The 27,607-nt window shown below is 36.2% G+C and overlaps 1 protein-coding gene across 1 annotated transcript in view; it reads left to right on the forward strand.

Moving 5' to 3' along the window:
• Window positions 1-15,817: 15,817 nt before the first annotated feature.
• Window positions 15,818-27,607, forward strand: part of LOC135080505 (uncharacterized) — a 206,286-nt gene continuing 194,496 nt past the window's right edge. Inside the window, exons 1-2 of the mRNA XM_063975140.1 lie at window positions 15,818-16,003; window positions 16,766-16,873. The gene's annotated coding sequence lies outside the window, so the exon portion shown is untranslated. The remainder of the gene's footprint in view (window positions 16,004-16,765; window positions 16,874-27,607) is intronic.

Below are 27,607 nucleotides of genomic sequence, written 5' to 3' on the forward strand. Positions count from 1 at the left end.
AACCAGAAAAAAAAAACATGCACAAAATCTAACCCCGTTAATACGAGTAACTACGGAGTTAGTTAAAATTCAGATAGAATACCGACATGTTTCTTTTAAAAAAATCAAGTTTATTCCAGCCCTAAAAGGCCTTAAACTCTCTAACCACACACTTGTAATATTCTATGCATGTCACACTTGGAAATAAATCTAGAAGTACGTTGAGAAACTCTATCCTCTGGCAAGCTTGACAGTGAAAAGAAAATCAACCCGCTTGAATTGAGGCCCCACCCTCAAAACATTCGGTCCCATGTCACCGCTGGCGGGAATCCTTTTTATGGGTCTCAATAACGTGCCTTTTTTAACCAAAGCTTGCCAATAATTGTATTGGTTAGTTATGAAAATAAAACGGCTGGGATTATTGTAAACATTTCCCAGTAGTTTGTGCAAATTGAATGCTTTGTGTTGGAACGTTCTGTGGATTCCATTATGTTTGGGAATTTTAAGCTTTGTTTTATGAATGTGACCTTTTGAAACTGAGGTTTGATTCGAAAAATTTAAATGCTTTGTTAGCAAAGATTGGATTTTGCTAAACAATTCCCAGCTTATATTAGTATTAAACTAAGGTAAACTATTTCGGTCTAGAATTCTAGATGCTTTGTTTGTTTTCTTCTACGACTTTTTAATGGCTGAACCGATTTTGATAAATCAAGCTCAACACCATGTTAGCTAAAACTGTGTAATAGCTGCTATATTGTTTTTTACAAAATTGTTTTCTGCTATTAGTAACTAAGTAACTGATAAGTAACTGATAAACATAATTTATGTACTTATTTAAGTACGTAATAAGACACAATTTTTTCTACATGTAGGTATAAAGTATAGCACAGATCACTCCAAAATTGTTCCCAGCAGGATGTGAACCCACAACCATCTGGCGTAGCAGTCAATACTCCACACATAACCAAGCTGGATCCTTAAGAGATGTCCCTTGATAAAAGTACCGTCGCAATTCCTGATCGAAAATAAAGTACGGTTAGCATAATTAATATAAACAACAAGCCGCAATGCAGTAAATCAGTAACATGCAAACCCATGGTGTTCGAATTTAATAAATAATGGCATTATCTGCTTTATGCCCATATAAATTAAGGGAACGAGCGTCGAGAAGAAAGGACAAACAGTACAGTCTGCATGAAGAAAGCTTAGTAACTTTTGAAAAGGAGTCTATACTAATATTATAAATGCGAAAGTAACTCTGTCTGTCTGTCGGTCTGTCTGTCTGTCTGTCTCGCTTTCACGCCTAAACCACTGAACAGATTTTGATGAAATTTGGCATAGAGATAGTTTGAGTCCCGGGAAAGGACATAGGATAGTTTTTATCCCGGTTTTTGAAACAAAGACACGCGCGATAAAGTTTTTCTGTGACAGACAAAATTCCACGCGGGCGAAGCCGCGCGGGCGGAAAGCTAGTATCACATAATTAAAGATTCTTTGGCAGTTTAAGGGTACGGTTTCCGGTAGGGAAAATGAAATCAAATTACAGGCCCAGTTTGATGAAAATGTGTCATTATCATTATTTCAGCCATAGGACGTCGTGACCTTGTAGTCACCGCAGATACGTATGTCCCCATTTCTTTTAACTACCGGTACAATTGGAGTACCATAATCTGAGCAATCTACGCGGTAAATGGTGCCATCACTCTCAAGACGCGCAAGTTCTTGTTCGACCCGGGTGCGAAGGGTTAAAGGTACTGGCCGAGCTCGAACATACACTGGTTCCTTATCCGTGAGCCGTAATTGTATCATTTGTTTACAAGTACCTAGTTTATCACAAAACACTTCTGGATATTCTTTAATCAACTGGTTCACGAATGTGTCATCAATTAAAACATTAAGGTTTATTTGTTTCATTTCCAAAGCGCTCATCCACTCTCTACCAAGTAGAGGCCTCGCTCCATTTTTAATAATATATAGTTTTAATTTTTTTTTGTTACTATTGGCACAAAGGCTGACTGAAACTTCAATATACCCCAAAGTACAGATTCGTGAACCCGAGTAACAACGTAAAATTAAATTATCAGGTTGAATTTTTTTGTCCGGAAACAAAGATTGATACAAATCCTCACTGATTGCCGAGATGCGGCTACCCGTGTCCACTTCGCACTTAATCACCTTACTGTCAATACACACGTCAATAAAGTATGGTTTGTTGTTACCTTGTGCCACTGCCTCAATGTTGAACATACCATCATCCGATTCATCACTCACGTAATTATGCCTGCCAACACTTGTGTTGACCTTTTTACACATCACTTTCAAATGCCCTTTTTTATTGCACTCATCACACGTATAGTTTTTGAAACGACACTTTTCTGCGGCGTGTGCCCTGCCGCAGCGCCAACACGCGCTCGCGGGTGAGCCTCCTGCCTGCTCTCGCGCGCCCGGCGCCCCCGTGGCGCCAGCGCCTCCCGCTCGCGGCGGCCGCCGCGCCTGCGGGCCGGCCCGGCCTCCACGCGTGAAATGCAAGCCCTCGCTCGCCTCACTGCCGATGCCGCCCGCCGATGAGTCTGCTGCCGTCAACGCCTTCCCGCTTGAGCTTACTTCGGCATGTTTCTCCGCTGCCTCTAAAGCCAAAGCCAACTCGACTGCTTCTTTGTACTCTATTTTTTTCTCAGCGAAAATTCTCGAACGCATAGCGTCGTTCGCCAATCCTGATACAAATTGATCTCTTAGATTTTCTTGCAGAGTCGAACACTGATTGCACTTTCCGAAATTGCATGTAGAAGCGAGATGTTTCAAGGCTTGTAGGTATTCACTGAGTGTTTCGCCGGGCCGTTGTCTTCGAAGTCTAAAAATATGGCGCTCTGCGATTTCTGAGCGTTGAGGCTCAAGATGATCTTCCACCAATTTTACCAGTTCCTCGTAAGTTTTGTTTTCAGGAAAATCCGGAGAACACAAATCGCACATCAAATTATATGTATTTTCACCAACAACAGTAATTAGCATTGACACTTTGAGGTTATCCTCGACTTTGTTTAGCAAAATAAACTGGTTAACTCGGCGAATATACGCCGGCCACTGATGTGTGGTTAAGTTAAAAGGTTCCAACTTTCCGATAGGCATAATTAATTATGAAAACGCGTTTAAATTCGTCGAAAACAGACTCGTCGCCAGTGGAACGATAAATAAAAGGCGCGGATATGCAACAGACTGACTTTAATGACAGGAGGCACAGACATTACAACTGGCGGCAAAGGCAATAACAATATACAGCCTAGATGGCGCAATAGTGGCCTCAACAACGTATCAGTTATTAGAAAAATCTTAAATACGATTAGGTATTATTATTTGTGACAAAAACTCACTGGAAGTTACAACACTCCAAACGAATGCAGGTATAGTTACCTGTTGTACCAAAACATTATATTACTCGTAATAAAAATACATAAATAAACTTTTCGAAGTACCTATTTACAAATTTATTGTACAATTAAACAAAATCATTTAATTTTAAAAACACAAGGACCGAACCGCGTCTAAAATAACGAATACCTTACTTCGATTTACGCTTTGATCATACATGTGTTTAATTACACACCAAAATAAAACCAAAAGATGCGCAAGCGTCGATCGGCGCATGATTACTGTCAGTCCGGCGGACCGTGGCTAACGCGACGCGAGATGACTATATTATTACTTTTTGTTTTGTTTAAACAAGTCTGCTTCGTAAAAATTGTTTGGAGTATTAAAAAGAAACTCATAAAACTCATTTATTTTTATAAGTAGGCTTTTAAAAGCACTTTTACACGTCCCATCCCCTACCACTGCTTCGGGACAATACATGGGCTTTGCTGACCTACCACAATTTTAAAATGTTTTCAAAGGCAGCCTTGGAAATACTTTGGTCTGGGTAAAATAATTATTTATCTAAGTAGATTTATAAGCCTATGAAAGTAAAAAAACCTTTAAGATATTGAAAGGAATAAAAATTATGTAAAAGTAGATTTGTCCAGCAGTGGACGTCCTTCGGCTGAAACTAGTAGCTGGAGATTGCCCCCTTATCATCAATCCCTAATTTTTAAGTGACCTCTATGGTAACACCCAGCAGGAAATTTGTTTTCATTAGGGTCACTTAAAAATTAATAATAATAATCTACAGCCTTCAAAAAGCCTCAATACTGAACACCTGCCGCATTACGCGTAAATTTTTATCCGCAGGTTCCACAGCTCTGCACCCTATGACGCTTGGCTGAGGCCCGCGCCATAGGTCAAAACACCCGTCTTTAAGATGGAGAAAGATAGAATCTCTTTTTTTTTTTTTCTCGGTTCTTCGATCGGGCTCGCTACACAAAATCCTATTTGCATTGGTAAACTTCACTGCAACAAGCTTCAAGGATGTTGACCCGTAAGGCCACCATGAAGGACATGGAAGTTAAGTTGAGGCAGGCTCTCCTGGACCTCAAAGCTTCACGAGAGGTCAGCGACCAGCTTCTCCGGGAACGTGAAGACAGTGAACAGGAGATTCAAAAAGTTGTAAACAGGAACTCACAACTGAAGAATGAGCTTGCCGAGCTTCATGGCAAATATCTGGACCTCGCGGAACAATGTTTGAAATTGCAACAAACGGTGAATTCCTTCAGTGAATGCAACAACACTCATGAGCAGGCTTTGGATCGCATCCATGACCTCGAAAAGAGCCTATGTGAGTCACATAAAACCATAAAATCTATGGAGGAAGAAAAACAGGCTCAAGAATTCAACTCAACCGTTAGCCTGTATAATGAATTGATGAACAATGATCATGAATCGAAGAATCCAACTATACCCATAATAGACTTGACCTGTGATGTGTCCTGTTCCGGTCCAGCAGTAAATTATCAATTTAATAGTAATAATAAACTTAAAAAATATATTAAAATCAAGAAATTTATCAAAAAATGCAAAAAATTAATTAAATTTCAACGTAGTTTACCTAAACAGTCAATTCTAATGAAAGAAAAAAATCTTTTAAAAGAAAAGCTTAAATCATACAACTTAAAAATAGAACAAAACAAAAAGTTGTATGATGATAATACTTTGATCTTACATGAGAAAATAGATGACTTGGAACTTTATCTTAAACAGTTCAAATCTCGATATGAAATTGCACAGAAACAAATCAATGAACATGTACTGGCCACTTCCAAACTTGTTGACCTATGCAATTACAACACTGAGCGTTTTGAGTCCTTATCAAAAAAACAGTCTTGTAACTGTATTAATGGCCTTCAGCCCACTATAATACCAAAGTCTATTCAAACTGAGCCGGCGCAGGACATATTATTAATTGAATCCCAAACTAATGAAACTGCCTTGTCTAAAAAAATTAGTGATACCGGTAATGGAGGGAAAACCTTTATTTATTCTGATCAGCTTGGTCAGGGGTTAGGTTCTATGCTCAGGGAGCACTTGAATACACAGGTCTTGAATTATTGCTATCCAGGCAGGTTTCTGACAGAGATAATTTACGAAATTGGTAAAAACCAAGAATTAGATGAGAACTCCAATGTAATTATAATGTATGGTAATAGTTACTCTGTAGATAAAAAGAGTATAATTCAAAATATTGACCAACTATTAAATTTGCAAAATAGGTTAAAATTTAATATAATTTTGTGTACTTTACCCTATGTAAATTCAGGGTATAATCTAAATAAGATAAACAAGAACATATTTGATTTAAATATACTTATGTATAACTTGACTTATCGTCATAGCGACGCACTTTTACTTTTTGACGTAAATAAATTTATTTCTAGCTTTAAGTTGACTGTAGATACAATGTATCTCTCTAAAAAATTGAAGAATAAATTAGCCTCATTGTTTGCATACAATATTAAATGTAATTATATTCATAAAACTGATCATAGTGAGGGTACTAATAATTTGATATCTCAGTATGTAAATAGTAACAATATTATGACTGTACCTACTACTAGTTGTTTAAACTGAGGCACTCGACAAAGGCCAAGCCCGGAACATTCAAGATTGTTCATCAAAATATTCAAGGCTTGGCCAGCAAAGTCTTAGAAATAGAGCTATTCTTAAAAAGTTTTGATATTAATGTAATATGTATTACTGAACACTGGCTAAAGAAATATGAAAGCTCTTTTCATATAGATAATTATCAGTTAAGTAGCGCGTTTTTCAGGAAGTCTGCCATTCACGGAGGCTCCTTAATATTTGTGAATAATAATATTAAATATAAAGAACGCAAAGATGTAGTAGGGCTATCAGTTGAGCGTGTTGTCGAAATTTCCTGTGTCGAGCTTGAGAGTTACATCATTGTATGTGTGTATAGACCCCCTTCTGGGGACTTTGGTATTTTTGAAGCGGCTATTGAGGATGCTCTTAATAAAACTTGTAACAGCAACAAAAAGGTCTTAGTTTGTGGAGATTTTAACGTCAATTTACTAGATAGCTCATCATCATATTCTGTAAGACTACTTTCCCTTTTTCAGTCATTTAACTTGTTTAGTCAATTTAAGGAAGCAACTAGAATTACGGAAACCACAGCTACTTGTCTAGATAATATTTTCTCTAGCTGTGTCCCTGACAATAAAGCTGTCATACACAATCTTACGTCAGATCACTGTGGTATTAAAGTAGAATTTATTTGTAATAATTTGAATAATAAAAGTAAAAAAAATGCCGTATGTAGACCTGTAACCATTAGTCGTCTAGAACGTTTTAAAAATAATCTTGAAAATAAATTGCATTTAGTCCCGTATGTTCAGGGAGACCCAGATGCTCTTTACAATAACCTTTTCGAATGTATTAAAACCGAACATGACAAAGTTTTTACGGTAAAGCCATTAAAACCAAATACCAAATCAAAGTTTAGTGACTGGGCTACTAAGGGAATATACAAAAGTCGAAATACGTTATATGAACTTTATGGCATGAAAAAGTATAATAATAGTATATCTTTTCTTGAGCATGTAAAAAAGTATTCAAAAATTTTTAAGAAAGTTTGCTTCATGGCTAAGTCTTTTTATATTCGGGACAAGATAGGGAACGCCAGTAATAAAATAAAAGAAACTTGGAATGTTATCAACCGAGAGACTGGTAAACTAAAACCAAGAGATAATGACTTTTCTCTCAAAGTTCACGATAATTTGATATCTGCAGATAAAGATGTAGCGGAAGCTTTTGACAATTTTTTTGGGAATATAGCTTCAGCAACAACTGCCAACTTAAAGTCATCTCCCTCCGAGGCCGAAGAAATATTGAAAACCCACGTGACACCCTGTGACTCGCACTTCTCTTTTAAACATATTACTCCATTAGATATCACTAAAACTTTTAATCTTTTAAACGTAAAGAGTACAACTGATATCTGGGGCATCTCTGTCAAGATAGTCAAACACATTATTGATATAATTTCCCCACAGTTAGCGATAATATTCAATAATTGCATAGAGAAGGGAATCTTCCCCGACCTCATGAAACATAGTAGACTAATGCCATTATTTAAGTCTGGTAGCAAAACCGACCCTGGCAATTATAGACCCATTTCTATCTTGCCCGCTCTGAGCAAGATTTTTGAAAAAATCATACAGGAGCAACTTATGATTCACTTTGGCTCTAATAAACTATTTCATAGTGAACAATATGGTTTCACCAAGGGTCGTTCCACCACCGATGCAGGGGTTGCACTACTTAAACATATCTTCGAGGCTTGGGAGAATTCTCAAAATGCACTAGGGGTCTTCTGTGATCTCTCAAAAGCTTTTGACTGCGTAGAACATCAAACGCTAATTCGCAAACTGCACTATTATGGGGTAAAGGACTCGGCTTTGGATTTAATACAATCCTATTTAAACTTTAGAGTTCAAAAAGTTGACATAAATGGTGTTTTGTCTTCTGGGTCACCTGTGAAAATGGGAGTTCCGCAGGGGTCCATTCTGGGTCCATTCTTGTTTCTTATATACATTAATGATCTACCATATTTTGTTAAGGACTCTTGCGAAATCGTGTTATTTGCTGATGACACATCTTTGATTTTTAATATCGATAGAAGTAAAAATAACTTTGACGATGTAAATAATGCACTAACAAGAGTTTTAAGTTGGTTCATTACAAATAATTTACAACTCAATGCAAAGAAAACAAAATGTATAAAATTCTTTTTGCCTAACGTAAAAACAGTTAGTACACAAATAGAACTTAATAATAATGCAATCGATCTGGTAGACTCTACTGTATTTCTGGGAATTACCCTGGATTCAAAACTCCAGTGGGGCCCCCATATAGAAACTCTGGCGGGAAAGCTCAGCTCAGCGGCTTTTGCAATAAAAAGGATACGGTCATTAACCGATGTTTCAACAGCTCGCTTAGTCTACTTTAGCTACTTTCATAGCCTAATGTCATATGGAATCATGCTGTGGGGCAAAGCTGCAGATTTTGAAACAATATTTATTTTGCAAAAACGTGCGATAAGATACTTGTATAAAATGAAAGCAAGAGCATCCCTTAGAGAATTGTTTAAAGAAATTGGCATTCTCACGGCCGCTTCACAATACATCTTAAACTGTATTCTATTTATTCAAAAAAATATTACTGAATTCAAAAAGAAAAGTGATATTCACCAAATTAACACTAGAAATAAAAATAAATTGGCTATACCCGCTTTTAGACTTAATAAAGTGTTTGCTACTTTTATGGGACAAGGTATCCATTTTTATAACAAAGTCCCTGATAAATATAAAGAGCTACCGTATAATAAATTTAAAGATATAGTTAAAGATCACATGCTTAAAAAAGCCTATTATACAACTCGAGATTTTCTTAATGATAAGTCATCCTGGGAGTAGGATTATGGTCCTCTCATGCTCGCACTAAAAAGAATTAAAATGAAAAGTAATGTATAAACTAATAATAATTTCTCAAATGTTATAGTGTCATGCTTCTCAATCTGGACTGTTACTTAGCTTTATTATTAGTTTTTTTTTAAAGAGATAACTTGGAATTGTCATTCTCACTAAAATGTCTCTGGGGTGGTGGCGTAGTGAGGCGGGTCGTTACATTCCCTCTAATATGGTCGAGTGAAGCGATGGCTGGTTCACTCGTCATGTCTGTGAACAGGCGCTGCTTTCGGGGACTGGTCAATCCAAGTTATTCAAATTTATGTATGCGAGTCATTTCTACTAGTATCTTAATATGTAAGTCTAGATATTAGCACGTCACTACCTTGTTTAATATACCACGCAATCTTGTATACCCATTCTTATAAGATACACCATACAAGAATGCATGGTAAATTCAGTGAACTGCTCCTGAATCGAATGTACCTACTACTACTATTTCTATTTATTTATATTAACCGGCAGACAGTGGTGACTGAGTTTGTTGCGGCGCTTCTTCTCAGCACTTGCCAAATGTTGGTCTCGAAGCGCTGGTAGGGTAAAAAGATTATGAGACATGTAGAGGCTCCTTAAGAGCAAAATGACGATTTGTAAGAACTATTTATTAGTCCAAACAAATAAAGAAATTTTGACTTTGACTTTGACTTTGACTTTGAAATAAAATAATAATAATAAAAATCTTTATTTGGCACGGGACAAAAAAATGACAATTACAAGTGTAAAAAAGTACATAAAGAAGAAAAAAAAAAAAAAAAAAAAAAACAGTAAAATAAACCAGCCAGACCAGTAAAGATCCCGAGCCAAAAAGGCGCCCGCTCAGCGATATTCGGGACTTATGTGAAAGTCCCGACGCTGATTTTCAGCGAGTACCCTTCCCTAGGCCTCGGCTGTTGGGTGGGACCCAAACCGCGTCCGCCAAACAAACTAATTATTAAAAACTTTAATAGGATAATAAAGAGCGGAGAGGGGATGCCCAACAGTCGAGGCCCTGCGTGGCGCTCTGCTGACATATAAACAAACAATAAAAATAAAATAACACAAATTAGGGATTGATGGTGAAAACGGGCATGGCTGAGTTGCACCATCTTACTTTACTTTGAATAACGTCAAAAATCTGTCAAAATCCATACAAAAAGCACTGGTTATTGCTGTTGTTACGGTTCAAAAATGTTACTTCTAACTCCTAACGTATATTCACATTCTGAAACACAAACAATTTAAACACACAATATAATATAAACATGTCTTACCATAAACTACCAGTGTCCAAAACAAAATTGCATATTGAAAAACGTTTAACAACAGTTCAACCACCGATTTCCATTCCATAGAAATAACTCTAGCATGTAACAACTCCGTGTATTTCAAGAACTAAATGCACTGTCACATATATTCATACTCTATGAAAGCATCCCGTAACATATATTTTGAGCTAGACAAGGTAAAATGGCCCATAAATATACTACAGACAAGTACGCTAATTGCTTGCAGTACCGAGTTATTTTTGACGCCTTTGCTTATTATACAGGCTGCGCCACCGTCAAAGGGAAAAGAAAACAGCCATCTTTTCAACCGACTTCAAAAAAGGAGGAGGTTCTCAATTCGACCCGTATGTTTTTTTTTTTTTTTTTTTTCTATGTTTGTTACGCGATAACTCCGCCAATTATGAACCGATTTGAACAAATCTTTTTTCGGCGTATAGGTAATACTTCAAGGGTGGTCCCATTTAAATTTAATAATAGAAAAAACAACCCCCAAGGGTGGAAAATTGGGGATGAACTTTTTTATACGCAATATCTCCGCCGATTATAAATCAATTTGAACGATTATTTTTTTGTTGAATAGGTATTATCAAAAGGGGGGTTTCATGCGAATTTGAAGAAAATATTTCACCCCCAAGGGTGGAAAATTGGGGATGAACTTTTTTATACGCAATATTTTTAATTTTTAGTTTTTTTTTGTGTTCACGCATTTGAAGTCGGTTTTATTTTTTTTAAAAGTTAATTATAAGATCATAAAATCAAATGGTGCTCCCAACTGATCAACTTGGAAATTGGGGGAGGTCTATGTTCAGCCGTGGACGTCCTATGGCTGAAATGATGATGATGATGATGGTATGAATTTATGAAGTCCAGCCTGTCTTACAAAAACAATATTTTTGTTATTGTGTCGTAACTCCTACTTAACTTAAGTATTCGTAGATAAGTTTTTATAATTATAATGATTCATAATTTTATTATGTTCTTGGTGATTAGGTTGGTTGCGTTCATGAATGTGGCTATGTACTACAATTTCTCAGTCATTGAACTCTATTATAGAGCGTTTACTCCGCAAGTTTATGATGTAATAGAGCATGTGAAATTTTAATGGATATTGTGAATGAAGATAAATTATGTCTTGATGATAATAAGAATAAGTTAACTAACTTGGATTCGACGATTCCTTAATATTCTCAAGGATTGCGAGTAAGTCTTGATGTACCTTTCTCTTGTACCTTTTACTGTGGCACTGTAAAGCTTCAACCACACCAACGCTAGCAGATCGCCATCACCGGCGCGATCTCTCTATGATCTCTCATCAATCTGCGCGCGTTGGTGTGGTTGCAGCTTAAAAAAATGCCGAAACTCAACGGAATGAGCTGGCTCATTTATTTGGCATGTGGTAGACCGTCCCACAACCTAAAGTAATTTTACAACATAATATTATGTGAAAGTGTGCAATTATGGGACTGGCCATCCGGAGGTTTTCCCTTGTATTATAATTAAGAGCCAGGAGGTAATGTTTGTAAGCCTTCGGGATTTAGCTGGTATACAAGAGAGGTTATAAAGCGAGTAAAATAAATAAATAAATATCCTTGGACATTTTTACAATACGCTTCTAGTCCCAAACTAAGCAAAGCTTGTACTATGGGTACTAGACAACGGATATAAAACATACTTAAATACTTTTTTTTGTAAATACATACATACATAGTAACACCCAGACCCGCCACTGAAATTAAAATTCATCATTTCAATTTCTGCCCGGCCGGGAATCGAACCCGGGACCTCTCCGCATAATAGTCCGTTTCGAAACCACTACACCAAATGGCCGACAAGATAAACTACTTCTTATGTTTAGTTACTTGAGTATAGTTGTTGCAATTCACGAAAGCGAGTGAGCTTTACATGTGTGGTGGCTCGCTACTGTCCGGTTTAAAGTTTTGAACATTACACTGTTGTTATGTGCATGTACACGTACACACACAATAAAGCTCACTCGCCTTGGTGAGTTGCAAGAACTATAATTTGAGTCCTAAGCCCTAAACGTATTGGTTTTCTACTAATATAGTGTGAACCCCTAAGAACATGATATCTTTCTTGAACACTTTCATCTAGCCCCTTCAAAGCGAGAGTCATTATGGGTGCACTGGGCAGGTATGAGCCACTATAGACTATCCCCACCTCTCGTTCCCACCACTGCAACTTCTGTGTAGCCAGGATTTACAGCTTGACCGCCACAAAAACCCAACCAATGAAGGTCAAGTTTGTCCCGGGGGAAAGTTAAACTGTCATTGGACCCGCAACGAAATTAATCAGAAGAACATAGGAGGAGTTCGAAATTAAGGTTCGACTTCCCTCCATTGCAAAGCGGATGACAGGTGACAAACAAAGGTTTAAAACCTTTAAGAAAAGATTATGCACCACGGACAATACATTAAATTAAGGGGGCCTATCTTATGAGCAATTAGCAACTACCTGCCAATAATATTTTTCACAAAATCGCTTTTAAAAGCACGGAAATTTTTCCTTGTCGCGACAAGATCCACTATAGACTGCATCTATTCTTAGCATTAGGGTGTTTATATAAAAAATAAAGCCTAAAGAATTTTAATTGTTCCCCTAAAGAAGAATAAGAACATTCCTCTTGTGTATGTCGTAAAATGCCGCTACCAATCGACCAACATGGAAAGCATTGGGGGAGGCCTATGTTCAGCAGTGGACGTCCTATGGCTGAATGATGATGATGATGATGATGATAATGATGATGATGATGATGATGATGATGATGATGATGATGATGATGATGATGATGATGATGATGATGATGATGATGATGATGATGATGATGATGATGATGATGTCGTAAAAGGCGACTACGGGACACGCAAGCGAACATCAGGTTTTCTCAACCCATCTAGCCAGCGAAAAGAGAGTAGGCGAAAACCAATTTGCAATTGTAAATTGGTGAGGATGGAGCTCATACTGTGGACTAAAATTCTGATGATGATGATGATGATCATGATGATGACAGTTCTACTCGTTGATACACTTAAATCTAGCAAGACTCATGTGAGGATTGAAAACATCAAATTTCAGTTCACAGTCTCTTTTTTTCGATACAATTCCTAATAACCAATTAATTAACAATCATGTCAGAGCAAACAATTGAAAAACAGCAATTTTACTAAATAAATGTGTGGAGTCAACAGCATTACAGCATTGTAACTGGGAACCTAGTCATTTATGTTAATGCCAGGTATGTTTGATTAAGTGTTACATCAAAATGGAAAATTCATTTTATGCGGGTACACACGGTACATCAAGCTAAATTCTGTAGCTTCTATTCTGTTGGAACAGGGTCTAGTTTGCAAGAGAAATGTATTTCTATAGACTGTGTATGTCTCTACAACACAGCAATTTCGGTAATTGGATTCTGGCCCAACGTGTAAAAGTCTAGCCGTTTCAAATTGTCGATGGTAATTTTGGAAATATTTGCAAATAATGAAAACTCTGTGCTTTAGCATACTAATTAGTGCGTAATTAGGTAGATATCTAAATATACATAACTCAAAGGTGACTGACTGACTGACATAGTGATCTATCAACGCACAGCCCAAACCACTGGACGGATCGGGCTGAAATTTGGCATGCAAGTAGATGTTATGACGTAGGCATCCGCTAAGAAAGGATTTTACGAAACTCTACCCCCAAGGGGGTAAAACGGGATCCACGCGTACGAAGTCGCAGGCGGCCGCTAGTTTATATAAACATTATACGGTCGATTCCTTATAAAAGTTAGAAGCTGACAAAATGAAGTCTGTAATTCTGCGAAAATTAAGGCTTATTCCCACGGAGATCCTGTTTTATGCAGGATCCCGTTATTAGTATACGTGTTTTAATACACTCGGCATCAAATAAATCGCACCTCCCGCGACAAGCACTTTCAAACGTATGCATCCCCACTTCCCACCAACATTGGTACCATTTGAAAGCCTAGTTCTAAACTTCATTTCATTAAAGGAAAGGTTTTTACCCCAAAAACGTGTCTTTACAAGGAGCCAGAGTCACTTCTTCAAAAAATAGGTAGTTACGCTAGAGCCAACTTTTATGGCTATAAAACTGTTAAGTTGGGATTAATCGCTATCCATCTGTTAAAGAGGACACGTGAGTTCATTATTTAGTTTTATAACCATAAAAATTGGTCTCAATGATCCCATAGGTGGGCCCAAAGTGAGGTATTTTTTCAAGGCACATTTATGGTATATGTTAATCATTTATTAAAAAATTAAATGTGTTTTTCTTTAAGGATATTTATTGGGCTTTCAAATAACACCAATATTGTTGGGGCACCATGATTGTGTCAGAAGAAAATCGCTAAAGTTCGCGTCGCGGAAGGTGCGGTTTATTTGATGTTGAGTATATAAACATTCACACGAACATCCTGTTTACTGGGGTAAACCTACTTGGAGTCCTGTTACATTTTGTGACCCATTTGGAAATCGAACCCAGAATCTCTGATTCGAGAGAGTCTAACTCTTCCACTGGACCACAGGCCAGAGCTTAATAGGTCAATAAAAATAGTTCGCTGATACCATTTCAAGAATCCACCGTCTTATTAAACTTTATAATAATCGTTTTTTACAAAGATACGTGCGGACTGACGCCATATTGTATTTGAATCACCTTCTTATCTGCTCTACTATTACGCTTATGAAAGGCAAGCTTATCCTCAAGTTTATGGACCTAACAGAAGTTCTTTATAAATGGTTGACATTTTTGTACCTCTATGTAATGTTAAGTTCTGGATGTTCAACTAAAGGCCGATAACTGATGCTACAAAATGTAGGAATAACTTAAGCAATGAATAATTATTTTCTAATTATGTAGCTACCTACATGTCTTAATTTTTTTTAGAATGTGATAGGAAGTGATCATAAGTAGAACAGAATTTCGAATGTTGATTCCAGGTTAGTCATAAATTATGTGACAAACTTGGAACTGGGAATCGAATCCAGAACCTCTAGGTAACAAGATCTTTTTTATTAGCATCGGATTATTATCAGTTACTTAACTGCAATATTTCTAATTTCTATACAATTCTAATGACAAAATTTGGTATGATATTCAAACCGTTAGTAAAAGTCACAGTGTTTTTCATTACTTTGAATAAGGTCATAACAATTACTGAGGGTCATAAACTGCAAGATTTTTATGCATCAATAGACCCTTTTTCTTGGGAACGGCAACTTACTCGACTTGTTTTGATGAACATCTTTATTTTAGGACCTTTAATCCGTTCTATTGCCGCACCAACCTCTAAGTTCATTATCCGACAACTCTATCATAAATTGCTTTATCTTCTTCAACAATTAAATAAAATTGACCGCAATTCGGGTCAGTTAAGTCATCAATTCATTAATAGTCCCAAATGATAGCTCGCTCGCGCCGCCGGGCATAAAGGCGCCTCGAACACGAATGCACTCTCAATCTCCAACCTGCATAGACAAAACCCCTACGCTTGATGCAGCTAACTCCCACCCCACCTGTTTATCCGTCCCTCTCATCCCGTTAAAAAGTTCCACCCGTCTCGCTCGCAGCTCAAAATTACATTCGGCCGTTTTCGTTTATTCTCGGATGCAATAGCCGGTGTGGCTCGTAGCTAAACATGATTTCAGTTCAGTCGCTTCCCAACTGTCGGAGGAAGCGTATCGCTCTCGGCCTCATTCCCGCGCTCGTAACATCGCTCGGTATCTCTACAGGGATGTTTGTTTCTAGATAGTGCCTAAAATTTAGAGGATTTCAACTGTGCTGTGTCAAAGTGTGGACAACGTGAAAGTGCTCGTCGTTTTAACGGTCAGTTGTGTTGCAACTACGGATGTGGCTAATGCAGCAAGATCTGTTTGATTGTCAAAAGTAAACACATCTGCCCCATCGGGTGTTAGATCTGCAACGTTGTCTGACAACAATTTAATGGACAAATGTAACTTCGTAGCGGAAACATGAAATGATTTCGCAGAAATGTTATGATTATTAATATGCCTGTGGCGGGCGATGTTATTGAGAATTCTGAAGATTTGCTTTGCCGCTTATTCGATATTAATGAGAAAGGAGAATATTAAGATTTGAATATTAATAAGGCTCCTTTAGTATCAGGGCCTGAACAAATGATGGTGCAAGTTCTGTAATAATTAATTTAATTTGTGTTTCATTATTTAAAATATGTGGGCGTAATAAAAGCCAACAATGATCGGGCGGTTTTGGGATGAACACGTTACAAACAATTCATTATAACAATAGAGTATTGTTTGTGATTGGGCTAACCTTTTTGTCCATTAATTACTTCCATTTATATGTTATGATTTAGTTTACGTGGGTTGGACAATACCGGTACAAGCAAAATCATTAAATTGTTATTGTTTATGTCGATTTCTATTTGATTGAATTTCTGGTTTATGAATGATTATTATTTTGAGATTGAAAAGGTTGCAGGATGAAAGATAATAAATATTATTGATAAAGATAAAACTATAGATAGAAATGCAATGGTGAAAACAGATCTTGCTAAGAAATTGACCGTTAAAGCGGCACAATTACTCAAAGTTTTAATTATTTCAGTCGATCTGATCTGTGGACAATCAAAATACTGATAACAATATAAGTTAAGGTGATAAGTGTAAATGAGCCACTCCAAAGGATCTCCGACGAGAAATGATAAATTAACAAGTAAGTTTACGTACATTTTTCTATTGAAGAAATTTCTTCTTTATTTTATGAACGTCAAACATTTTCCGCGATTCTTAGAACGAGCTTGAAAGCCCTTTGAGTTGAAAAGAACTGACATGGGTGCTATTTGAGCAGATACTGTTTCAGTATTATTAGAGAAGCTGATTAATATTTTATCTTTATTTTGTTGAATATAATATCTGATCAAAAGAATCAATGGTGGAGTTTTAAAAGCTTGTTTGTTATTGAATTCAAGAATCAATAAGAAGCTAATAGGATCAGTACCTAATTAGGTGAATGAAATAAACACATTTTAAGGTGTAAAGTAGTTAGACTAAATTAATTAATGGGTAAACAGTAAACACACGTAACATTATTGTATCAAGCAAGAAGTGGGGTATCACTTACTTAGGGTTGTAATTTCCAATTAGAAAATAAAACTTATTTATAATACTTATTCTTATGAAACATCAAATTGGTATAAAAAGAGCTACATTTATGTGCTTAACGTTATAATACCTGTGACAAGGATAAATAATTATTATTTTTAAAATAATGTAATGTCCTACACATATAATTTTATTTTATTGCGATAATCCGTTCTAGATTACGTTCATTAACAGACTCATCAGGTTGACATACTCAAGAGTATAATAAATTATTATAAGACTATATTTTTTTGGAAAATGAAATTACTCCTAAAATCTACTAAGAAGTCCAACTGTTTGGCTTGAAATACCGTCGTCGTTACAAATCATCGTACCCACAACACCGTGCCACAATGTTGACAGGAAAGGTGAAGGATAAATAATGTGCTCCAAAATAATCCTAACTAACTATTTAAGAACATCTACCAACAACCATTACTCACTGTGTACGCTTAGACATTCCAAAACTTCAGCTGTCGAGAATTTTATCAGTGAATGCTGATAAAAATGACGTCACGGATGCTCGGTAGATTCATCATAAAAGGTATTCGCCTACGAGCCGAACAAATTTAACAAATGCTCCGCTCGGACGACTGACCGACGTATGTGATGGATGTGCCACGTTTAAAAGGTAACGTGGTCATTACTTTTTCTTTAACAAGACACTGTCTTGTATGCACAGTTTTTGGGACAACTTACAACCTTGTGATTAGTGATCTCATTAGGTGTTTATTTAGTGCTAGTGCAGCGATAAAAACCTAGCCTTACCTTACTTTTGGTAATAATGAACAGACTAGAATACCTATTCAATTTGGTAAATAAGTTGGGTTGTCCTATTGCAGTGTAGACTAAAGAGATTTCCAATAAGCTAGTCATAGTTGAATTTGGGATAATAATAAATTGATGATGATGATACCTACTCTAATAAGAATATTAAAATATTCGTGTTATTACAACTTCATTTTATCTAATCTCGTATAGGTACTTGGATGCAAATAAATTGAAATGCTAATTCAATTTGAATTATTAATCTAACACCCGATTAAGATTATTCTAGAAGTTCATTTTGAGAAAAGTTCTTCATACAGAAATTCTTCGGTTTACTGGGTAGTTACAACTTCAAAGGTCTTTAAAAATCCTAGTTATTTTTATTCAAAAGCACTCAACTATAAATAATAGGTCCACCGCGTTGAAACGAAACATCTCAAAGTAAAAAGAGAAAAAATGGCGGCTGTATCGGTTTCTTTTCATTAAAGATCATTAGAGTTTGGTGGATGAAAAATGAAAAATAAATAAAGGAGGCCGTCGTAGGCTTCTTGTGTTCGTTTCGAGGCGTGGATTTTTCATCGTATTTTATTCCCTCTTTCTGAGGGCGAAGAAAGACTTTCTGATAAAACAATAACGCTTTGGTACTAGAATAGTACATAGAACATACTAATTCGATCAAAGAATATTTCTACAAGCTCCATCCAGGGATGACTTTGTAAGTTTATTTTGTATTGTCTGCCGGCCAGTCACGGAACTGCTTTGCCTCGTATATTTATGCTGAGTGAGATTGATAAAACAGAATTCTAAAGTGTGGGAATATTAAATCATCCGCGCGTTTAAGACTGAGTGCAATAATTCAAGGTTTCTATATCGGATTTAAATTCTCACCGGGCCTGTGTAATCGGGCTTGATCAAACCAACTTCGAAATAAGTAACTTAATGTTATTCAGAACGTGTCGCTACATTTATCCTAACTGGAAGATCTGGCACGACTTCACCGACAGCAAGGCAGCTCCATATAAATCTAACTCGAATATATTTTAACTTGGTAATAGCGAAGAAATGGATCTCGTTGAAAATTCTACCTGGAGAAAAGTTTGAGAAGGATTTCTAAGGAGTAGTTGGAAGTGTGGAAATAAGGTTTTCAATGCGAATGAAGGATTACTAAAAGGGTTTAAGCAAGGTCTGGTTTTAATAAATAGAAGGTAATACATGAATGTATATCTTTTATAAGTGGGTGTATTCTGATTTCGCAAAAAATCCAATAGGACTTTTTATTTCACATTCCTTTTTCTTATTATAAAGTACTTAAAATATTGGCTTTGAATTTTTAATGTAATTTCCAATTAGGATTAGGCTTTAATTATTAGACTAATAATTGCACAATAGATTAGTTGCGCTATATCCTAGTTCATTTCCACATACCCATTGACTAGCTACGATAAGCCCGACATGTGCCTCCTAGATAAAGCCTTCGGAGATAATGACTTCAACTTCGCTTCCCTCATTAGATAGAATCAGCTGATCGCATTCAGCCTTTAACTTAAACCTTCATGGCGATTCATTAAAATTTGGGACACAGTCGTTACGAGGTTTTGCTGAGCGGCTGATTTGTGACGATGAAGTTTCCGATGACCAGCTACGAACGGTTAAGTTTTAATCCGAAGTTGTAACTCAATTGTTCGGTCGAGTTTGAAATATCTTATTAGAAATTTATCAGGAACATAAACACTTATAAGATTCTTATCTTATCTGATCAAGATCAACTTAACGACTTTTGTTTCTTAATCTTAATTTCCAAATACACGAAGTCAAAAGATTAAAGAATTCCACTCCCAAATAGTTTTATCTAAACGCCCAATAATCTTACTAATCCCTACAATCAAACGATCACCATCAATCTTCTACATTTCCTCTCGTAAAGCCCAAGCCATAAATATCCCATTTTCTATTACCATTAAATCGCTACTAAAGTTTATGAGTCCCGCAAGTAATGAACCAACATGTACTTCTAATTCAACTAATGTCTTCCTTACAGTTTCTTGAATTTCAAACGAGACCTCAGTAAGATCGTCGAGCAGATTCCCAGATGGCTCGGATTAGTCCCATATTGAGTGAAATGTAGAATTACCCTTCTTACTTGGGGTTCTTCGAATATTTGAAGACTAATTTGCGGCTTTAGTATCGGATTGAGTAACGTTTCGACATTCTGAATCGAATCATGGAGGTTCACACGCTTGAAAGGAAATTGTAACTTGTCCTTTAATGGGAGAGTGATTATCAGTTTAATTATCTAAAGAAAATAGAAAATTTTGTTTTAATGGTTGAGTTTTTGATGACCCATTTTATTTACTTTTCTTATTAGACTCTTATAATAATTGCATGCACGACGGATTAGTTTGGAAACATACAGTGTGAGTCACGTTAAAGTGTACATATGAAAATAGATAAAACTATACCTATTTTTATCGACAAAAAAGAGGTCAAAATTTTTTTGAGATTTTTTTTAAATTTTTTATCGATTTTTTTTTCTTCCAATTACTTATTGTAAAGAAAACGTAATAACTTTTAAACTAAGAGGTATATCCTGATAAAATAAAAACAGTAATAATGCTAAATAACAGGCAATACTGAAAAAATACATAAAATACCCAGAAAATGCCAACAAATAATAAAAAATGAGACTTTTTGAAAAAAATCTGCTTAAAAATTCGTATTTTTTTGGTTATTTGATAAATTTTTCAAAAAAATGCCCCTATAGTAGGTGGTTTTTATTACTTTGTATTATTCTCTATCGTATTATCTTTGTAAAACCAAAAATCGCATGTCTCTATCCCTATCACAACATTTGCTATGATCGTTTGAACAAAGGCCTGCCACAACATTATTCTCCGCTACAGGTAGAGACAATTTTAATTTTAACTAAAATGCTTATTTTACTTCGAAATCTTTTGTTTTTATTTGAAATCTAACTTGTTTTTATCAAAATTACAAATCTAGAGCCATTTTCAGTTTCGTTGTCAACGAAGCGTTGAATGGCGTGCCCGGAGAGGCTTAGTTCAAACAATCATTGCAAACGTTGTGATAGGGATAGAGACATGCGATTTTTGGTTTTACGAAGGTAATACGATACAGAATAATAAAAAGTAATAAAAGCCACCGGTTATAGGGGCATTTTTTGGAGAAATTTATCAAATAACCAAAAAAACACAATTTTTTTAGCAAATTTTTTTCAAAAAGTATTATTTTTTATTATTTTTTGGCCTTTTTTTGTATATTTTATGTATTTTTTAGTATCGCCTGTTATTTAGCATTATTACTGTTATTATTTTATCAGGATATACCGCATAGTTTAAAAGTTATGACGTTTTCTTTACAATAAGTAATTGGAAGAAAAAAAATTCGATAAAAAATTAAAAAAAAATCTCAAAAATTTTTTGACCTCTTTTTTGTCGATAAAAATAGGTCTAGTTTCATTTATTTCCATATGTACACTTTAACGTGACTCACACTGTATACGAGTAGGTAGTACTTTTAGTAAAATTTAACTACGATAGTTTGATGATTACGAGTGTAGCAGTTAAGTGTGTTATGATATAAATTGTGCATAAAAACGAAGCATTAAACGTTTGTAGTCCAAACAATATTAAATAATACAAACAGTTCTACAATTTTACTGTCAATACTTAACATTTCCGCCCGTAAACGTTTCAGCTAATATTCAGCGAGAAATATTTACAGAGAAATCTAAAAATGTTTACTAAATCGTGTAAACTGTATACGGCCTATATACAGGCCTTTGATCTTGAAGACATTTGGTTTGATTGATGGGGAATCATAACCCCATTTGATTCGGGTCTCACGCCATAAACATTGGGATAAGTTTCTGTTGCCGTATGTTTGGGAGCTATTTCGAAGAAGCCGTCTTTAGATATTTTATTTGGAGTTCCTATTGTAGCTGCTGGTTTGATTTTATTGTCAACGGGCTTAGACATGTCTTTTATTGCTATTTTACATAGTTAATCTGCTTATATTATACGCGTTCTATTGTCGTTTTCCAAACAGATTGGGTGAGGTAATGTTATTGAAAACCGGGAAAATCTATTTTAGGAAATGTCCGTCAAAAATTAAAATGTCTGATTGATGTATTCACCTCGTTGTCCAAACTTCCGTTGTTTCAGAAAAACAGACCGTACCATGATTTATGACATAAATATTGAACAGAATTTGTCGTAAAGCCCAGTTTATGGTCCGCTGCCTCTATTCGAAATTTCCCTCGCATTATATTTCAATCCTGATTAAATTATGACCGCCATAAACAACTTTAAAGAGAAATTCTGACGTAACCGTAAGCAATTATGGTCGTAAATGAATGATATATTGTAAATATTTAACGCGCGATTGAGTGAAGTTTCAAAAACAAATTGGCAGTAAAGTGGAATTACTATTGCTAAGTCGTAGAAGTGCTGATGATATCGTAAAGGCACCTTCTGTTCCGTAGATACTATTTTATTAAAAAAGTTCGGTCATCATGTCACTGCGGTCGACACGAGTTGAGGCAATCTCCCTAATATCTTCGTATATTAAAATCTAACAACGAATTTTAGCCTGAACATTGAACTGAATCTGCTCTAGCGAGAGCCATAAAAAGTGGCAAAATTAAAAAAGGACCGTAAGGTTTTGTTCTCACAGAGACCTCCCGTTTTTTTGCAGGATCCTATATAGCTAGTAGAATTCGTGTTTTAATGCCCCACAAAAATCAGATCGAATTGAATGCACATAATATTCACAAACGAGGGGGAGGCCTTTGTCCAGCAGTGGACGTCTTTCGGCTGAAACGAACGAACGAACGAACGATTCACAAACGATGCTTGCTTCTTGCTCTGCTCTTGCTCTGCAGCAAATCGAACGCACAGCGTTGAATAGAGCTCTGTGATTGGTTCATGTGTTACACGCGCACTGTGAGACCTCATAGTAATGTTTGTGAATACGGGCGATAAACACTCATAAATGTGTGTCCATACGAGAGTCCAGTTTTGGGAGAACCTGCAAAACTGGATCCCGCAAAAGGTATTGCCATGAAAACAAGCTCAAAGGGGAACGCTATCGTATGGTTAACGTTGATTCATTAAATATAGAGCGAACTTTTAAGTCGTTTGGAACTTTGACGGTGGAAAATTACTCGTCCATTTTAGTAATAAGATCAGATGCGAAGTTTGCGATAGCTCGTACTTCGGGAATGGAGACGTAATCACACATGTACCGGAACTTCCTGAAAGTTTTATTCAAAGACAATTAAGGTGAGCTTTTGAATATGCTAATTGAAACGCGTAAACATTATTAGCAAAGTCGATTTAATGTTTGTTGTTCGACAAGAGAGTTAGGAACTTCATGCATGAATTTTAACATTTTAATGCTTAAAACTTTCATGGACAGACGAAAGCATTATCTGATGTTATAAATTGACTTAATTATGTTCCTAACTTAAGATAAGAAAATTTAAGAAGCTCAAGGACGTAAACCAAAGAATTTGAGAATAATGCTTAATAGGTATTTGATAACGAATTGATCCTACATATGCTATGATAACGTATGACCACTCAAGTAATATCTTTTAGCAATCGTTACAAAAATGAATAAACTCTTTTATTCGCACGAGCTTTATGCTCTATCTATAAGAAATACCAAATTATGAACATCGTGGCTTCGTTCGCGTGTAAATTCAATTCATCAAATCCGTTCAGTAGTTTTTGCGTAAAAGAGTAATAAACATACATCAATACGACCTCACAAACTTTCGCATTTATAATATTAGTAGGATAGTAGGAAATCCGGGCGTTTTCAAGGCGAGAGTGAATAGGCACTTACAGGGCAGATATGTACCATCCTAGACTGCATCTCACTTAACACCAGGTGCGATTGCGGTCAAATACCTGCCTTGTCTAGCATAAAAAAAAATACAGCACAATTTCTTCCAGAATTTAAAAATTCTCTAAGACAAACTAACCAGCGTACACCGTAAAATTCACAAGTTCGCACTACCATTAAAAATTGAACGGGAAGCTCTTTATTGTTCCCCCATGCCATACAAATTACAATGGTGACAGCCACTTCAAAGGACAATGAAACAAGGAAATATCTGGATACACTTCAACCAGCTATTGTGAAGGCACAAACCACCCATTGGGGGCTGTAAAAAGTAAAAATCGGTTTGTCATTCTTTGAAACAGTAAAACAATTTAGTACAGGATGTGCTCCTGGCCATAACACAAAAGACAACAGCCAGCTCAGACTTATCTATGACTCAAAGGGGAACGCTATCGTATGGTTAACGTTGATTCATTAAATATAGAGCGAACTTTTAAGTCGTTTGGAACTTTGACGGTGGAAAATTACTCGTCCATTTTAGTAATAAGATCAGATGCGAAGTTTGCGATAGCTCGTACTTCGGGAATGGAGACGTAATCACACATGTACCGGAACTTCCTGAAAGTTTTATTCAAAGACAATTAAGGTGAGCTTTTGAATATGCTAATTGAAACGCGTAAACATTATTAGCAAAGTCGATTTAATGTTTGTTGTTCGACAAGAGAGTTAGGAACTTCATGCATGAATTTTAACATTTTAATGCTTAAAACTTTCATGGACAGACGAAAGCATTATCTGATGTTATAAATTGACTTAATTATGTTCCTAACTTAAGATAAGAAAATTTAAGAAGCTCAAGGACGTAAACCAAAGAATTTGAGAATAATGCTTAATAGGTATTTGATAACGAATTGATCCTACATATGCTATGATAACGTATGACCACTCAAGTAATATCTTTTAGCAATCGTTACAAAAATGAATAAACTCTTTTATTCGCACGAGCTTTATGCTCTATCTATAAGAAATACCAAATTATGAACATCGTGGCTTCGTTCGCGTGTAAATTCAATTCATCAAATCCGTTCAGTAGTTTTTGCGTAAAAGAGTAATAAACATACATCAATACGACCTCACAAACTTTCGCATTTATAATATTAGTAGGATAGTAGGAAATCCGGGCGTTTTCAAGGCGAGAGTGAATAGGCACTTACAGGGCAGATATGTACCATCCTAGACTGCATCTCACTTAACACCAGGTGCGATTGCGGTCAAATACCTGCCTTGTCTAGCATAAAAAAAAATACAGCACAATTTCTTCCAGAATTTAAAAATTCTCTAAGACAAACTAACCAGCGTACACCGTAAAATTCACAAGTTCGCACTACCATTAAAAATTGAACGGGAAGCTCTTTATTGTTCCCCCATGCCATACAAATTACAATGGTGACAGCCACTTCAAAGGACAATGAAACAAGGAAATATCTGGATACACTTCAACCAGCTATTGTTGTTTAACCCTCCCATAGAGGAGGGTGGAATTCCCTCACCCTGCGCACTTCCTAGGCGCTATCACTCACTCCTACCTACCACTGACTGGGTACTACTAACTACTAGTGAATGAAACACTGTCTTGAGGTCAACTGAATTCAATCTTTATTGCGTCCCGGTTATATTTAAAGGCCGGGCAAAAAATCTGGACACCGCGGGCTAATATTTTGCACATAAAATACAAGTGTCATCTATTGGTAAAACTATGTAAACTTAAACACAAACATAGCATGTGGCGCCATCTAGTAATAGAACAATGAACGAACTTTGAACTAACTCTAACATAATCGCCCACCAAGGACGAGCTAAGCTTCGTCCTTAATTACATCGCCCACCATGACAATCGCCCATTACGAACACTTAAAATACAGAAGAAAGAAGGCATAATATTTTCGAAGTATAACCCAGACATATTAAATACTTTATTACTTCAATCAGTCTGCCTTCTAACCTTACTACTATCCTTATATCTAACCTTAGCCCTAAAATTTCTGTTTGTTGACTTTGTACAATTTCCCGATAAAATCCACCCAAACAATGTCTCTTGTGCAACACAGGTACCGCTTGGACTTTGCCTAACTCCCTCTAGCAAGACTTGACTAAACACATCTACTCCCAATAACAAATCGATACGATTTGGCGTGTGATAGCCAGGATCTGCCAATGGCAAATTCATATTTTCAGCCCATTGCACAGGTTCTATTTTATGGGATGGTAATAAAGAAGTTATTGACTTTAAAACATAAGCTCTCACCCCTAAATTCTCCCCTGGATGAATCCTTGAACTAATTTTCAAGTCAACAAAAGCATTGGATACTAAACTATCCCCACCTATTCCTGACAAGCGCTCTTTAATTGGAGTCTTTTTCAACCCAAGTCTTCGTACTGTTTCTTCAGTTACGAAAGACGACTCCGAGGCCTGATCAAGTAATGTTCTAATCTCTATGCTATCCTTCTTGGTCGACATAGTTTTAACTACCGCAGTCGGCAGTAAAACTTGATTATTATTTCCTGTCGACAAACAAGACCCAGAACTTTTAACTTCCTCACTTGCATTTCTGTTTCCTACACCTCTATGTACATTACCTCGAGGGTGTAACAAATAATGATGTCTGCGTTTGCAGATTCGGCATTTAGTTACATATTTACAGAATTTGGCAGAATGATTGAGTCCTAAACAATTAAAACATACATTGTTATTTAAAACAAATTCCCGACGAGACTCCACCGCCTCCCTTGCAAATTCTTTGCAATACCTAAGTTTATGCCCTCCTTCCGTACAAAACGGACATTGCACATTTTTTACAATATGCATAGACTTAGTAGTTCTATTATGTACATTATTTACATTTATCGAAGTGGATTTTGAATCTAAAAACTCCAATGCCCTGTAACGATTCGTTAGAAAATCTTTGAAATGATCATAAGTAGGCAGTTCATCCGATGTATTAGTTTCCGCAATCATGAACTCCCACTGACGTCTAGATTCAGTATCCAACTTCGATGTCAAAATATGAACAAGAACTACATCCCAACTATCTACATTTATATCAAGATTCATCAAAGTAGCCAAGCAATCATTAGTTGTGTCAATTAATTCCTTCAGCGCATGTGCTGACTCCTTTACAATATTTTTCTGACTAAAGAACCGATTTAATGTTTGCTGGCAAATGAATTTCTTATTGTTATAACGTTCCTCTAACAATTGCCAACACCTATCATAATTACATTCAGCTATAGATATGTGCTTCACAAGTTGTTCTGCTTCTCCTGTAAGGTAGCTCTTTAGATAATGGAACTTCTGTACCTTTGTCAAATGCTCATTGAAATGCACCAAAGAACTATATAAATCGCAAAATGTGGGCCATTCCGAATATTTCCCCGAAAATGATGGAATAATAATTTTGGGCAATTCAAGTTGACTACTTTTCCCCTGAACAACTTGCGGAGTACTATCTGAATCGATGTTGGAAGTCAACTTCAACAAACAGGTTTTTAGATCACATTTGAACCAAGTGTACAATTCCTCTACTTGATCACATAAGTCCTCTTTAACATACAAGGAATCAGCTAGTTCCTCAGGACATGCACTACGCATCAACTCTTTGTGTCCTGAAGA

Source organism: Ostrinia nubilalis, chromosome 18 (genome assembly GCF_963855985.1).
Source record: "Ostrinia nubilalis chromosome 18, ilOstNubi1.1, whole genome shotgun sequence".
Taxonomy (NCBI): domain Eukaryota; kingdom Metazoa; phylum Arthropoda; class Insecta; order Lepidoptera; family Crambidae; genus Ostrinia; species Ostrinia nubilalis.